Below are 17037 nucleotides of genomic sequence, written 5' to 3' on the forward strand. Positions count from 1 at the left end.
AGCCGTTGTAACTATACTAGACCTTAGAACTTATATCTCAAGGTGGGTGGCGCATTTACGTTGTAGATGTCTATGGGCTTCAGTAACCGCTTAACACCAGGTGGGCTGTGAGCTCGTCCACCCATCTAAGCAACAAAAAAAATCCTACCAAATCAACATTTCGAAATATTATATTCGTTCGTTCAAAAATGTCACATTTAATCTGCCTATGATTTATAAATTCGAACAAATACGTAAATCCTTATAATATGTTTGTAAAATATTTGCGGTCCAACGGCAAAGGGACCGTGAAGCGCATACAGGGTGTTTTAAATAATTAAATATTTTTCTGTTTTTTTTTTTTGTTGCAATAACAACTTTTGGGTTTTTCTTGTTTTTATTTGCCTTTATAGGTGACGATTTCGAAGAACTACCCTAAAAGTGAAAGGAAAGACGCCTAGAGGACGTAGTTTCATGAGCTGGTCCGAACAGATTAAGACGACTTTGAGCTCCAGCATCAATGTCGCTATCCACTGCGCTGAGGACAGGAAAGAATGGAGGAACATGGTCCTAACAAAAGTGCTCCGTAAAGGTTACGACCCTCAGCACTGAGGGACACGACGCACGGAGGAGGAGGATAGGCAGAGGAGCATACGGTCTATATGATGGTGATTGTTTATTGTTGCTATTGCACGTCACCAGCACTAGGTGCACAGCCAAATCGCTGTCTACACACACAGACAGACCAGGTTGCTTCTTGCGTATTCATAGTGCTATTTATAGATAATTTTTTGCTGCTTTAAATTAGAGGCACAAGAGCGGAGGATCTGTATTAAATGGTAAAAAGATCGCGCTAGTGTCACAAAGTCAGTTTTTAAGTTAACTTAGTGAGACTTAAGACTTTATTGCTTTTTACAGTTTAATCACCACTCTATTTCTTCTTTAGCCATCGAGGCTACCGACACTAAATATATTTGTAACAGAATAATACGTGAGGTATAAAAGATTTTTATTAGTACTTTAATTAAAAATTATTGGATTATGTTTAAAGAGGAATTGAAAAAAATTAAAACACGATGTATGTGATCTCTACAATACAGGTAGCATTGTAGAGAAGGTAAAATATAACGATTCGTGTTCACTCGAGCACTGGCTATTGTTGTGCACTACAATGTAGAGCTGTGATCTCTACCGAAAAATATGTAGAGACAGGATTTTGTTAGCGGTACTGACGAAGCCAATAGTTTTATTTAAATTGAAGACTGGTACGGGGTGAACTTTTACTAAGTGCTGTCTAATTCACGAGCCGCCTTATCATAGCCGATGCCAATTTATACTATAACGCAAATACTAACTCACTTTCTCAATTTCATGCGCAGGAAAACTGAATTAACTTCCAACGCATAATTGCTTTGCTGCAGGCAACACATAAGAAATATTTTACATGCTCTAACTTTGCTACATGCTCAGTAGCAAATCAAAATTAAACTTATTTTATTTTGGGGCTCCCTTAACGCTAGAGATGACATCATATCAATCTCCGCTTAGAGCTCTGATTCATTACACGTACAATGAATAGACATCATATCAGCATCAAACAATTGAATTTCCGTAAGCACTTGTGTGTTCGACTGTACTGTTTTGTAACTAATAATTTAGCTGCACGATTACTGTAGAATCACATGGAACACAAATAAAATTATGGGACGTATGGTTTGTGGTTCCAATAAAAGGGGTCTCGATATTATTGGTACGAATATTACTGATCGCACTGCAACATCCAATCTCGGGTACTACGATAAGCCTCACTCAGGGATAAAGGATTTCTAGGCTGTTTTTTTTCCCTACCTATTCGCTAAGCTTAAGCTGGAATAGCCTAAGAGACAATTCCAGTTATTCCAGCTAACCTAAGAGCCTATTCCAGACACGCCCGGACGAGTAGGTGAGCTCACGGGCTCAATCTTATAGAATTTGCTAATACTGGCCCTTGCAAGGGCAGTGCTTCGCAGAATCTACCATCGGATCGGAAACGCGACCCACTAAGAAGATCCGGCAAGAAACTCAGTGGGCTGTGTCTATGGGATACCACTAATGTAGTGACAGAGAATATAAAGAGAACTTCATTAGATCTTCTGACCCACAGCTGTTTATGATCAGAGGCAGCTTTATCAATGGTACAGGGTGTGGGCGCAGTGCTCTTAGGGTACGCTAGCCTCAGCACCTTCAATGAACCTGTTAAATTTGTATCTATTCCATTTTGAGAGCGTGTTTACTAGAGGGTGCTGAGGTAATTATTGCACACGACAACTACATGGGCTAGAGACGCCTTTGATCATGATGTGGCAAATTGAAAATATAAATCTATGCAATATATATGAAAGATTGATTGTGGTGGGCAAGGTAGAAGGGAAAAGACCCGCCGGTCGGACACCATACCGTTGGTCGGATCAGATAACTGCGCTCACTGGACTCCCTGTTGCGAACGCCCTGAGAGAAGCCGAAAACCGAAGCAAATGGAAGCTGAGGGTACAAAGAGCCACGAAGGGCTTTCAAGGACACGACCTTCAGCAATGAAGTATTCGACTAATAAGAAGAATATGCACCTTTACAATGATTGGGTTAGTTCGCTCATTGATCTCTTTGTCGTAATCGATGAGTTCGATGAGGACGGCGACGGACGGATAAGCTCTACGCTGAATAACTAACGTTCGATCATAAACTGGTTGCTTTGTTAGCTTTCGTGGGTCGGTACCAGAATCCGATCCATTTTGGCGGCGAATCCAATAGAGATTTTGGCTTGTTGTTTCAAAGTTGGTGACAGTATTCAGGTTGCAATGTCAATAAGTCCGGTATTACTTAAATCGTGCGACATGCAATAGTTAAAATGTTTGTGTAAAAGGTTTTTTTTCTTTATTGTTTATTGTACACACAGTTAATACAATACAATAATTGCGAAAAGTTATAAAATGGCGAGCTTAACTCAACAATTGAGTTATGTACCAGCTAACAGTTCTTAAAGAGGGTGAGCTTTACATAAGTGGGCAGAAGAGTACAATCTAATCAATTTACTTATTGATACAATAACTAGTGGTCCTGCAGTAGTCGAAATTCGACTTAATTGAAATTACAATTTTGAACATTATTATAGTCTATAGTCAAAGACTACTTCTATAATCCCAGATTTCGTCAAGACTACACTATAGACAAATAGCATGCGTGTGTGTGTCAAATACATGGTAGTGTGTGTGATGTTTTCTTTATTGATTCAATGTATCTTTTACACATTTAAAAAAAAAATATTAGCACTGTGCACTCCTTCTCTATATTTTCTATAAGTGTGGGAAATTTCATACTCCTCCGTCCGCCCAAATTTTCGTAGAAAGGAGTACAAAGTTTTTGCTTCACGTATTAATATGTAGATAATAATAATAATAATAATAAAAACACTAATACATAATATACACGTTATGTGGATAATTTTATTCACTTCATAAATTTTCGTTTATCTTTGTTTAGTCTTTAACAGGAATTAGTGGTGGTGTCTATTTATCTATTTAATCGTTATAATTCAATCTACGATTGTCAAAGGGAGATGTCGATAAAAAAAAGATCAGAATACAGAATATCGAGCGATGAAAGGTGATTTAAGCGATATTTCGCTCAATATCTTTGTATTTAAGGTCCGTTTTATTTGGCATTGCATCAACAATTCGATGTTTGTAATTAAACTTCAATTATGTTTACCCCGTTCAAATGATTGAAAAAGTTTTTTGGTCACGTTTTTTTTTCTTTTTCTCCACCTTATCGCACTAGGTGGGGTCGGCACAGCTAATTTTTCTCTTCCATTCTCTTCTGTCAGCCGTCAGCTCAACACTAACTCCTCTCTCTCTCATATCGTCATTCACACACTCCATCCATGTCTTCTTCGGTCGACCTCTTGCTCTTCTACCTTGCACTACCATTTCCAAACATCTCATAGTCACATGCATCTTCTCTCTACGCATCACATGTCCATACCACGCTAACCGTCCGCTCTTTAATTTGTTGCTTACCGGAGCTACTGATATATTTCCAAAATATTAAATTTTAAATAGCTCTCCTCTTGAGTTGCAAAAATGTCTCTTAAACGAAACAGCTTTTCACCTTTTGATATGATTGTGTGAGACAGAAGCGATTGATGAATAGTGCAGTATTGTCTAAGCAACCTAGTTAATTATAACCGGATACGGGCTAATTTTAAATCAAGTTAACAAGAAGAAATTTACAAAAAAAAAAAACACAATACAAAAGGAAATATGGAAAAAATGACCTTCGTGTCGTGTTGCACTTGACGCCTTTGTGTTAATACCATTTTGTTTTGGACTTAAATGTTTTAAAATGCAATTTAGATAAAGTTGCGTAATTAAAATCACTTTTTTTATAGCTTAGATGGGTGGACGAGCTCACAGCCCACCTGATAATAAGTGGTTACTGGAGCCCATAGAAATCTACTACGTAAATGCGCCACCTACCTTGAGATATAAGTTCTAAGGTCTCAAGTATAGTTACAACGGCTGCCCCGCCCTTCAAACCGAAACGCATTACTGCTTCACGGCAGAAATAGGAGGGTGGTGGTACCTACCCCTGCGGACTCACAAGAGTTCCCACCACCAGTAAAAAACTTTTACGATTCGCTTGTTGCTTTTATGTAACGTCGACAATAACATTATAATAACAAAAAACGCGAGATTAAACTGTATAAATTGATTAAGCTGTTTGACTTGAGCTGTATGATTGATTGATTAAGCTGTGTAACTGTAAAAGTTATTTTAATTATGTTCACTTCTGGTGAAAACCAAACAAAGTACTAGATTTCGAATATCTGATCAGGCTTATGGCGGGAGAAATTAGTAGGAACCTAGTTGTGAATAGTTGGTAGAATATGTTAAACACTGATAGCTTAAATCTCCTGTTTCTGGATATTGGAGGAGGCTGAGCTCAGCAACCGACGAACAGAAAAGCCAATGAACTGACCGTAATTACAATTACATTTTCTTTTTATAGCAATCTCTGTATAGTTATGTCAAATTCATAATATTACTGTCACATGCTGAACATATGCGTGGTGCGATTTCAGAACAACTAAATTTTTAGTTTTACCAATTAAGGCAATGGTACCAAGTTATCTCGTGCACTCAGGTACTTCAATAAAATGAAATGAGGATATTAATAACGTATCACGTATTAGTGTCGAAATCACTTAAAATTGCATCATTAAGGATAACTAAAATAACATTGCCGAGGTCTTGATAATTCTATTTCTATAGTATATATATTCTATAATAATATATTCTGGAATATATGATTCTATGAGGGACTTTCTTTTTTGTGAATCATAGTAAAAATATAGTTTTGAGGTAAAGAGTACAGTCGAATTCACAACCTCCTCTTTTTTTTAAGTCTGTTAAAAAATGCAACGAAAACCTAGGTTGTAAGTGGAGCATGCCAAATTTGGATAGCCGAAGAGTTTCGACAGCTCCAGCAGGGTACGAAGATAAATTTATTTTATACGAACGCGACCGGAGATCCATCAAGGGTATATTAGTTAAACAGAAGCAGACTGTCTTTTTTATCACATAAATAGGGTTCCTTTGGATGGTTAGGTGAGCCGTTCATGATTTCCGGAACTAAGCTGGGCGTGTGAAGGCGGTACTGCTCGTTCCTGTTACGGGAACGTCGCCATTTGAGACAACCTCGTGTCTCATGTCTCATGAGGTTGTTTCAGTTTTTAAATTTATCATAACTGTTTTGAATTTTTGATGCTCATGCGAGCTTACAATACCCTCCCACCAAGAATGAAGTAAAATTTATTAAATTACGAAACTATCATATGCATTGACTCTTTTAAAACAGCATAAGTGGTATAGTCCACTAGAAGTTGTACTCCAGAACACATTTGGATAGGTGTTTGTTGGAAGTATCAAGATATACCCCAGAGATGAAGATCAAACAACTCAAGGGAGATTCAATAATGTTCATCGGAACATCAGATCAAGTTGATGTCCGTTCGAAGCTACTTTGGCCTTACAATCTTATACAGAACCATATCACACGTGATATAATAATGCTCTTTATAAAGTCATGAACATTGAAATCGCGATTAGGCCTCGTCCACAATGAGACAGCGGGGCGCCGGCTTATCAGAACAATGCTAATACGCGCAGCGGGCGACGTGTGAACATCGCTTTATAGTTTGCTCTAAGCATAGTCTAACAGCGATTTATGATTACCAACATTTATAATTCCACGCAGGGCGATAAAAAGTGCTCATCGACCTTTAACTCAGCCCACTGATTTTCTTGCCGGATCTTCTCAGTGGGTCACGTTTCCAATCTGGTGGTAGATTCTGCTCTTACTAGGGCTAGTGTTAGCAAACTCGTCAGGTTAGAGCCCCGTGAGCTCACCTACTCGCTCGACGAAGATATAAGCCCTAGAGGTTACCAGCACAGGTTGACCTTTAGAAAGAGACAGTCGGCTAATTTCGGCTTTGTAGAGCGTTATCCCTGTCGCACGCTACCTATGTATGTTATGTTTTTCAGTCGTTACTCAATTGCCGTAATGTGCGGACGACTCTTACGGCCGTTTTCAATAACGCATCTGAGTTTTCGGATAGATAGCTATCTCCGAATATCAGCAAGAGCGTATCTATCCTTAGTTTGCGTTTCACAATCACGGATAAGTGCTATCTCTCTTTGACCAACAGTAGATAGCTTCTTCCCTCCGATTTATCCGAGCCTCTTGATACGTTTCGTTCTACTACAAATACGAAACAACATCAGGTTCAAGACTTATTTTATTTTATTCTAAATTATAACTATAATTTAACCAGCATATTGTAGACTATCATAAACACATATAAACGGATCCTCAGGTTGGCGGCGACAATTGAGACAATTTACATCCACACGAAATATTATATTCCCTTTAGTACACGTTACGGTGGGTAGAATACGAATGCCGTCGAGATATGCTAACCGCCGGTATTTATACAATCATCTTGACCTATTTTAATACAAACTTAGTAGGTAATATTAAACATTGTTCATCTTAATTATTCTGCTGATTATTTACGTACAATTATTATTTAATAATATCGAATTATGTAACATAAATAGCATTAAGGCTTATTGCGCCGTAAGGTTTATTGCGCCGGAAGCTGTCAAGCGGAAGGCGCCAATAAAATATTATAAGTATAAAGAAATATGAATGAACTATTTACTTGATTATGAAATTACTAATTATATTATAAGACAATAATAAGTTAGAGGCCGGAAGTGTTGCTCGATAACATTCGGCCATCCTGTGTATGCCGTGTCCCACGGCGATCAGCGCTGCTATTGGCGCCTGCTTTGTCGCTGGTCTTTGGCACCTGAAATTTACATGTTTAAGCAGTAATTCCATCTTTTATTATCTAAATCACACACCTCTTGTTTGTCGTACATCACACACCTTTTATTTATCATAGATCACAATTTGTTGGATTTCACACAGCTTTTACCTGTTGTACATCACACAGCTTTATTTGTTGTACATCACACAGCTTTATTTGTTGTACATCACACAGCTTTATTTGTTGTACATCACACAGCTTTATTTGTTGTACATCACACAGCTTTTATTTGTTGTACATCACACAGCTTTTATTTGGTTGAATATCACACAGCTTTTATTTGTTGAATATCACACAGCTTTTATTTGTTGAATATCACACAGCTTTTATTTGTTGAATATCACACAGCTTTTATTTGTTGAATATCACACAGCTTTTATTTGTTGAATATCACACAGCTTTTATTTGTTGAATATCACACAGCTTTTATTTGTTGAATATCACACAGCTTTTATTTGTTGAATATCACACAGCTTTTATTTGTTGTATATAACACAGCTTTTATTTGTTGAATATCACACAGCTTTTATTTGTTGTATATCATACTGCTTTTATTTGTTGTATATAACACAGCTTTTATTTTTTGTACATCACACAGCTTTTATTGTTAACTTATGCAGCCTCTATCCTAAAATAGTTTGATTTTGTTTTATCAGATACTTGCAATTCTGAGTCAGTAGATTGGTCAAGTATCATAACGTTCATACTACTTTGTAGACTCATTTTTATTAGTAATAATTTCCACGCGTGCTTATTAATCAATTATGTTTCCATTCAATGATTTTGTCTCGGATATTAATTATTTTTAAAAAACAATCTTTCGACCTTACAAGTCCACCCAAAAGTACATAGGACATGCAGCCCAGCTCAAAATATACAGAATTCATAAGAAATGTTTCATTAGTGTTAATATTGAGATAAACTTGTACCAAAGCAGCACTTTACTGTGATATTATACAGCTGTGTCCTAAATACATTGGACAAGTCTGTCTGTAATTTTATTTCACTAAGAATACTATTAAAAGTTTCACTACTACCCACGAATTTAACAGAATTTTGTGATATTGATATTAATCATTGATTCTCCGATTATTAAATCTATATCAGCGATGTCGTAATTCATTATTTCCACAAAGCCACAATAATGTTGTCTATATGAACATTCACGGGGATGTTCCTAAAAAGGTCGACGAGTATGAGCCTCCAAAACCTCTCAATTTTTTTAACTTATCAGCATATGCCACACAGAATATTTAATTTGCTGCCCAATATCTATGTATGCAATGAGACTAAAGCCATTAATTAACACTATTTTTTTTTTTTTTGCAAATCTATGCATACGCTGTATGTTGTAAATAAGATATTACTCACTTTTGGGTGTGAAGAGCTGGCCGCATACCATCACCTGACCGACGTGTGTCCCGGGCGATGGCACACCTCGCAGCGCGGCGCTTTGCAGTTCTTTGTTTCATGACCTTCTCTTCGGCAGGCGTAACATTTCTTTGGTTGAAAGTCGGTCCCTCTTGCAACTGGAGCAACAGCACCTTCTCTTCTCCATGTGGTAGCCATTCGCGGATGTGTAGTATAGTTGCGGTGGTGTATCGCACAATCCCTAGCCGACCCACGAAGACATATCTGCATGATGAACTGGCAGTCTTTGTTGTCCCATCCATATACGTGATCCAACTGGTCGATCTTGTGCAGCCATCCCTTGACGTTGCTAGATTTTTCATCCGGCCGGAACGTTGGAATAACCTCCGCATCGGTTTGGGTGACACGTCGCATTTTGTATCGCCTGTGTTTCTCAGCGGTCTCAAATCCGTCAATGCATGGGCCTGGCATAATCCCGCTTCTGAAGTATAAACGGATCCTCAGGTTGGCGGCGACAATTGAGACAATTTACATCCACACGAAATATTATATTCCCTTTAGTACACGTTACGGTGGGTAGAATACGAATGCCGTCGAGATATGCTAACCGCCGGTATTTATACAATCATCTTGACCTATTTTAATACAAACTTAGTAGGTAATATTAAACATTGTTCATCTTAATTATTCTGCTGATTATTTACGTACAATTATTATTTAATAATATCGAATTATGTAACATAAATAGCATTAAGGCTTATTGCGCCGTAAGGTTTATTGCGCCGGAAGCTGTCAAGCGGAAGGCGCCAATAAAATATTATAAGTATAAAGAAATATGAATGAACTATTTACTTGATTATGAAATTACTAATTATATTATAAGACAATAATAAGTTAGAGGCCGGAAGTGTTGCTCGATAACACACATTTGTTTATAACAAAAAGTAATAAAAACATATGTAGATTTTTTTAAATTGGACGTATTGCTATTTTTATCCTAGTCGAAATTATGAAACGAAACGTTTTGACAGTCCGTTTGCCAATAAGCAGTGATCAGTTTCTTTTGTTTGTTTTTCTATTGTTTACCTACTATATTAGATGATGACTTACCTCCAAAACGTTTTAAAACTTTCGTTTATAATTCTAAGTGTGTTTATAATTAAAGAGCTACAGTGAAATAAAATGAATTCTGTAAGTATCTATGAACTACATTGATAATAATAATTTTACTTTGAAAACTTTGAGTTCAAGTTTAGAAAATGTATCTTTTTCAGTCAAGAAAGGCAGCACCCATGACAAAAGATGAGACGATGATTCTAGCAGAACTTGTGGCGGCGAAAAAACATTTCAATAATAAGGCAACAAATGCCACAAACAATAAATTGAAGGAGCAGGCTTGGCAAACCCTTGTAAATGATTTTAATTCGTCGATTCGTCGTTTCCCACGAACTCCATCGCAGCTTCGACTAAAATGGGAAAACTTAAAGAACGCTACGGCAACATAAGAAACAACCTTAGTAAGGTTAGTATAATTAGTTGATTGTTTGTCTCTAATAACACATTGATAAACATGATTTTTTCTTCAGGTTGCCGTAGTATTTGAAATAATTATGCTCTTTGTTACAGGCTGGAGGTGGTAAGGATTGCAGATGAAATTTTGGATAAAGCATGCACATTGTTGTAGGTCACATATAATATTTTTAACACTTTTACAGCCAAGCTTACTTTTACAACAGGAAACAAGATGGGAGAAAAGAAATGCAAGGCTAGCATAGGGACAATGCATTAGCAGAATATCTAATAGCAAAAAAGAGACTTGACTTGGAAAATAAAGAAAAGGAGATTGTTGTAGCAAAAGTTAAGTTAGATTTAGATAATTTAAAAAATTAAAAATTACTTAAAAGGAATATTAAATTTCATAAATTAAGTAGGCAATAATAATTTTATGTTAGATAGTTTTTTAAGTATATGTACAAATTCTAAATTAAAATCTTGCATGTACTAACTACCATGTAATTATCATTTTGGAAAATAAAAAATAGTCAAATTATCTTTGGAGTTTATTTTATAAATTATCTTTGGAAGCAATTATTTATAAGTACATAGTTGTATTTCAGATGTAAGTTTTGAAAAATTGTTACGAACAATTATATTATTTTCCTGTAATGTATCTGCGACTGAAATTTCTGATTCTAATTCTTCTAAATTCATACTTCTGACGATATTATGCAGCATGGCAGCTATAATAACAGCTTGCATATTTTCTAGTTTTAATCTACTTTTCAATGATATACAGGGAGTCTTCTTTTACAAACACCAATGCATCTGAAAATTATACATTATTCGCTTAAATTATTTTACAATACAGTATAACAAGCTCTTAACTAAAAAAAAAGATTACCTCTCTATAGTATTTCTTGTTTTAATATGTGATTCATTTTAAATCGTTCCGATTGAGTATGTGGGTTAATTAATCACGTTAAAAGATAGGGTTGTGGGGATAGCCTCTATCGGCAAGCAAATAGCAATTTCCAAGTCCACCTTGTTATCAATGTTCTCTTGATATGTAGATAATTTATTATAATAGTGTCATATAAAATTCATATAAACATCTAAATATATAATATAAATAAATAAAAATATAATAATAATATATAATAATAATAATATAAATAAGGTAATATAAATAAGAAATACCTTTTCAATCGGAATGGTTAATTATAGCTGTATCATGAGTAGACCCGGGCCATCAAGCAACAACATTTTGAAACATCAATGATGCATTGCACACAAATTACACATTCAAAATACTCTTTTTCTATTTCTAAATTCCTCTCCTATATTTGAATCTGTAACACAAATATAAAATGTAGAGGTATCAGTGTGTAATAAGAATGAAGGTAAATAGCCTACCAGGTTATAGTATTAGTATATGAATGTCATTTAGGGCATCATGGGAATTCAGCAGTATTATAGAATTCCTGTTGAGTGTGATTTTGTAACACAACCAAAATTAGGTATAATTTTGCTATTGCTATAAACAAATATAAGTTGTAATAACGAGTACTTTTATGGTTAAAATTTATCTTACCTTTTTGACGTTACACTCAAATATGGTCTCATTAAATTAATCAATTCATTCACAATACCTTTGCTCAGAAATCTATAGTCAAATTCGTAATTATTGATCTTCGCCATGTAATTCAGACGATCTTTATTTTCCTAACCATATGATATCGGCCTCACTATCACTATCTGCATCACAATCCATTATCATTTGAAATAATTCCATATCACTATCATCACTGCTACAATATGCCAATATGAAGAGAAACAATTATTAAATTATAGCGATTTACTTTCGAAAGATAAACATGTAACCGGCCGATTTTGACAGATAAGCGAATGCCCATACTAGAGATAGCGCCGCCTACCGGAGAGTTACTTAAAACTCATATTGAAACGGAAGTAAGCACGATTTGTATGAGCGTTCTATCTTTAGCAGGTTATCCGTCCTCCCGACGATGGATAGATAAATCCGATAGGAACTGCTGCCCGTCGATAGGTTATTGGAACGTAAGTAAGGACAAAAATATAGATTTGTCTATCTTTAGTAACCGAAACTAGGGATAGATAGGTTATTGAAAACGGCCGTTAGTGTTTCGTGTGACAGAGATAACACTTTAAGAAGCTGAAATGAGACGCACGATTCTTTCGAAGAATAATTGTCTTGTAATATATTTCGGCGGCTACTGTAAAAATTTATAAAAAGTACTTTATGTATTATTGGCTTGTTCAGTTTTATTCAAGAAACTAATGCACATTTGGTGCGTATTATATTATTATACAGGTTTATATATTTCCCTATTTATTGCCAAGATAGAAGGGATGTTAAGCACAGCTAATCCGCTGTCTAAGGATGTCAAATTCAGAAGATCTAACAGCTATCAGGAAGCTATGGTAGAGCGATCTGAGCTATATTCAGCTATAGACATATCTATAGCTACTTCATATCTAATGGTAGCTTCTTCGAGTCTAACATAGTAATCCCCGTCCGGGCATTGTTGGAATAGCCCCCCTAGACTACCAGCAAAAAGGTAAGGAAAAAAAGCAATTATAACAGCAAGTATTGATTCTGAAAGTGAGCAATTATTAAAACGACAGTTAATAAAAGTTAAAATTGTTGCATATAATTGTTCTTTATCGAAAACAGCGGTTTAAACGAAAACGCATCCTCCCGTGGCTTGGCCCAATCAAAATCCAAGGGTTGTCCTTTTTGTGGACAAGTCTATAACGTTGTACATTTACAATGTCCCGCTGTGACCGAAAGGTGTTCACGGCTATTGTACCGCTATCTCCATTAATAAAGCTCAGTGGTAGTAGTTTGTTTAAACATTTGCGAGTGCTTACTACGATATTATATCGTCTTCTCGCATTAAAACTGTATAATCTCAAAACTTACTAATTTTACAGGAGAGTGTTTTAAAGGTTTAACATGTAATATTTTTAATAGTAATCATATTTGCAACATTAATTTTTTATTTATTATCAATGAAATTATCTGTCTATTAAAGTAAAATAAAATTATGTGTTAATTTTGTTATTAATAGTCAAAACATAGGTAAAGTAAACTAAAAAAAAAAAACTAAAACTAAACTACGCTCTTTTGACAGTATTTATGAGAAAAATACTGGTGATACCAAACGATTCCGCATATTAACTCAATTTGGGTGGACGAGACAAGATGACACCACTCTGCTTGCCACAACAGAAGCAGAGATGTCAGAGCTTCTAAACAGGATGGAGCACATAGGGTTGGAGATGGGACTCGCCATCAACAGATCCAAAACTAAAATCATGGTCGTTAATCGCACAAAAAGTTGGAGCTTAGTGGAACACTAAATCTTGAGCTTGTTGACAACTTTATTTACCTAGGCTCCAACATTAACAATACTGGATCCAGCGAACTTGAAGTACGACGGCGTATTGGAATGGCAAAGGGAGCCATGACCCAGCTCGGTAAAATCTGGAAGGACCATAACATTACCCAGAAAACAAAGACAAAACTGGTGCTCACTCTGGTCTTTTCCATTTTTATATACGGAGCGGAGACCTGGACCCTTAAAGCAGCTGATCGCAAACGCGTGGATGCTTTTGAGATGTGGTGCTGGAGAAGAATGCTCCGGATACCTTGGACAGCGAAGAGAAGCAATCAGTCTATCTTAGATCAACTGCAGATCAAGACTAGACTATCCACACTCTGCCTTCGCCGCGCACTCGAGTACTTCGGTCATATTGCTCGGAAAACACCGGATAGCTTAGAAAGACTATTCGTGACAGGGAAGATCGAGGGAAAGAGACCGCGCGGGCGCAGTCCGACAAGGTGGTTCGACCAAATCCGCACCACACTAGAGATCCTATTCCACGACGCCCTTCATGCGGCTAATGATCGGAGGCGCTGGCGGGACATCACAAGGAGTAAAATCATGTCGAATCATAATGGTCACGACTCTCAGCAGAGAGGAAACGACGCGAGGAGGAGGAGGAGGAGGATGGACGAGCTCACAGCCCACCTGATGTTAAGTGGTTACTGGAGCCCATGGACATCTGTAACGTAAATGCGCCACCCACCTTGAGATATAAGTTGTAAGGTCTCAGTATAGTTACAACGGCTGCTCCACCCTTCAAGCCGAAACGCATTACTGCTTCACGGCAGAAAAAGGCAGGGTGGTGGAACCTACCCGCGCGGACTCACAAAAGGTCCTACGACTAGTTACAATTATACACTTTTAATGCGAAAAGACGATATATTAAGTTTAATGCCGCCGATTTTGAGGACGAAGAACTAATCAGTTCCTCTTCAGATTAATTACTTTGAATAGAGTCTATTTAACTTATCGCACGGGAAAAACAGAACTATGAAGCTGGACAGTTTTATTGAATTTCAATACTAGGTTTTTCTTTATTGCTTCGGTGGGTGGACGAACTCACGGTACAACTGCTGGTGAGTGGTTACCGGAGCCCATAGACATCTACAACGTAAATGCCACCTACCTTGAGATATGACTTGTTAGGTCTCAGTTTTTACAGTGCAGCCTCTCCCTTCAAATCGAAACGCATTACGGCAGAAATAGGCAGGTCTGAGGTCTGATATTAAAGCAGAAAGCTTGGGCTAATTTGGCTGATCGAACTAATATTTCATTGTCAAACGCTAAATTAAAAAAAACAAACAACTTCCGTTCGGAATTTAAATAAAAATCGTTTAAAATGTCGCCAAATAGGTATCAAGTTTGCGAACGGCACCTTTTTTTTTTTAAATCGACTCATACTCTATTCAAAGCCAGAATGTACGGTCAACACAAAAAGTGCTTTATGAAAGAGTATTTTTTTTTAACTGGCCACACCCATGCCGTACATTCGCGAACAATATAGGAGGAAGAGCGGTGTATTATTACGTTATTGTGTTTTGTTTGTGATTGTACTACCGTTGAAATAGATTTGCGAGTCAGTTAAAACGTCGTAAGTGCTAATTAAACGAATATTCTATTTTGATGAGTATACCCCTGTGATAAATGTGAGTTTCGCTTGTATGTACTCGTTTTGCTTTTACCAGTAGTATTATTGGTCATTCTGAAGTGTTTCTACAATAATAATGTAAAAATAGTATTTTAGATATAATTTATATTTGTAAATTGATTTTTGTATTGTATTGTATTTGTATATTGCCAATTTTTTTACTTGTTATTATTTATTGTCCATATTTTCTTTTTCTAGGTTCAAATGTGTATTGTGTGCCTAATAAATAAATAAGTTATAAATATTTTGTTTATCTGGTAGCTTTATAGATCTCTGTAATCTGATAATTTATTATATTGTATTATAAAAAAAAGATCAAAGACTTATTTTATTATCAAAGCTATTTTGTACAATATGTGATACACAATTATCGTGCTATCTACAATTTTATTCGATTTGTCAGCGGCCCATTAGCTCAGTTGGTTAGAGCGTCGTGCTAATAACGCGAAGGTCGCGGGTTCGATCCCCTCATGGGCCACGTTTTATTTTTATGTAAATTTTATAACAATCTAATCTGATTTCTTGCATTTTTTTTTTCTATTTTCCTCTATATAGTAGAGACATGGTACATGAAAATCCGTGACAGCAACAAGATTGATGTCTTTGAATGAATGAATGGATGAATGAATGAATGAATGATTTATTTTATTTCAGACAACAACAACAAGTGCATAATATATGTACATAGTATCATTGAAGCATACTTAAAAGATGGTCAGTTTTAATAAAGAAAGCGGATGTTGACAGTCCATCCACGTGCCATCCACGATAGAACACTATGGAGGAAAAGCACATGTCATCGCTATATGCTCAGCAGTGAGTGTCACAGCCCACCTTGTGTTAAGTGGTTACTGGAGCCCAGAGACATCTACAACGTAAATGCGCCACCCACCTTGAGATATAAGCTCTAAAGTCTCAAGTATAGTTACCACAGCTGGTTCAAAGTTTTGTCAAAACTCTCTATCTCAGCTGTTTATATGTCACTGCTATAATTTTTTTAAGGGATTTTATGACCTGGTAACTGAAACCTTTAAGTCATGTCTTATTTTAATTTATATTCATATTTTTATGAAAAATGATATTATGGAGTGAAATGAAATGAAGATGATTAATTTGAGACTTTAACTACGATGAAATTAAATGAGATGATACGGGATGAAATATAATCTCAGTAAAATGGTGGTCATTTACTAAGATTTTTTCAGTGGACTTTTTGGAGGATCCCGAGAAGTTACGTCCAGCGGCTTTATTTCATTTTCCCACATTTGTGCACATTCACAGATATTAAACAGTTAATAAACCACCCTTATTACACATTTAAACCCGAAAAACACTAAATAGACAAAATAAAACAAATCACACAACTTCACTCCTCGCGTTCCCGCCAAAAAGTCCTCACTGCTATAACCATTTTCGATAGTTTTCTGTCGATTTTCAAATTGCATTATTAAAAATAGAATCCGAGACGAATCAAAATATTCTTTAGTGTAATGTAATTTGATAAACCGTAATTACGTTACGTAATTACGCGCGTTTTATAAGTCGGGGCACGTGCGAACACGATACTCAAATAAATGGTTGCCATTTTGTTTTTTTTTTCTCGTTATGAAAACTTTTTGAGCGTTTTGGAATGTCTTTTTTTTTAAATATTTATAAAATAAGTTCAAAATTAAAACTCTTTG

The 17037-nt window shown here is 36.1% G+C and overlaps 2 long non-coding RNA genes and 1 other non-coding gene across 3 annotated transcripts; 2 read left to right on the forward strand and 1 right to left on the reverse strand.

Annotated features, from left to right (window-relative positions):
* The first annotated feature begins 9734 nt into the window (after positions 1-9734).
* On the forward strand, positions 9735-11076 carry LOC134200479 (uncharacterized). Its single transcript, XR_009975435.1, has 3 exons — positions 9735-9970; positions 10054-10301; positions 10406-11076. It is a non-coding gene; the product is annotated as an uncharacterized LOC134200479 (long non-coding RNA).
* Positions 10827-12446, reverse strand: LOC134200492 (uncharacterized). Its single transcript, XR_009975451.1, has 3 exons — positions 11871-12446; positions 11477-11628; positions 10827-11104 (listed from the first exon to the last, which is right to left on the reverse strand). It is a non-coding gene; the product is annotated as an uncharacterized LOC134200492 (long non-coding RNA).
* A 3313-nt stretch (positions 12447-15759) lies between these two features.
* Positions 15760-15833, forward strand: TRNAI-AAU (transfer RNA isoleucine (anticodon AAU)). Its single transcript has one exon. It is a non-coding gene; the product is annotated as a tRNA-Ile (tRNA).
* Positions 15834-17037: the final 1204 nt, after the last annotated feature.

This window comes from Bombyx mori, chromosome 2 (assembly GCF_030269925.1).
Source record: "Bombyx mori chromosome 2, ASM3026992v2".
Taxonomy (NCBI): domain Eukaryota; kingdom Metazoa; phylum Arthropoda; class Insecta; order Lepidoptera; family Bombycidae; genus Bombyx; species Bombyx mori.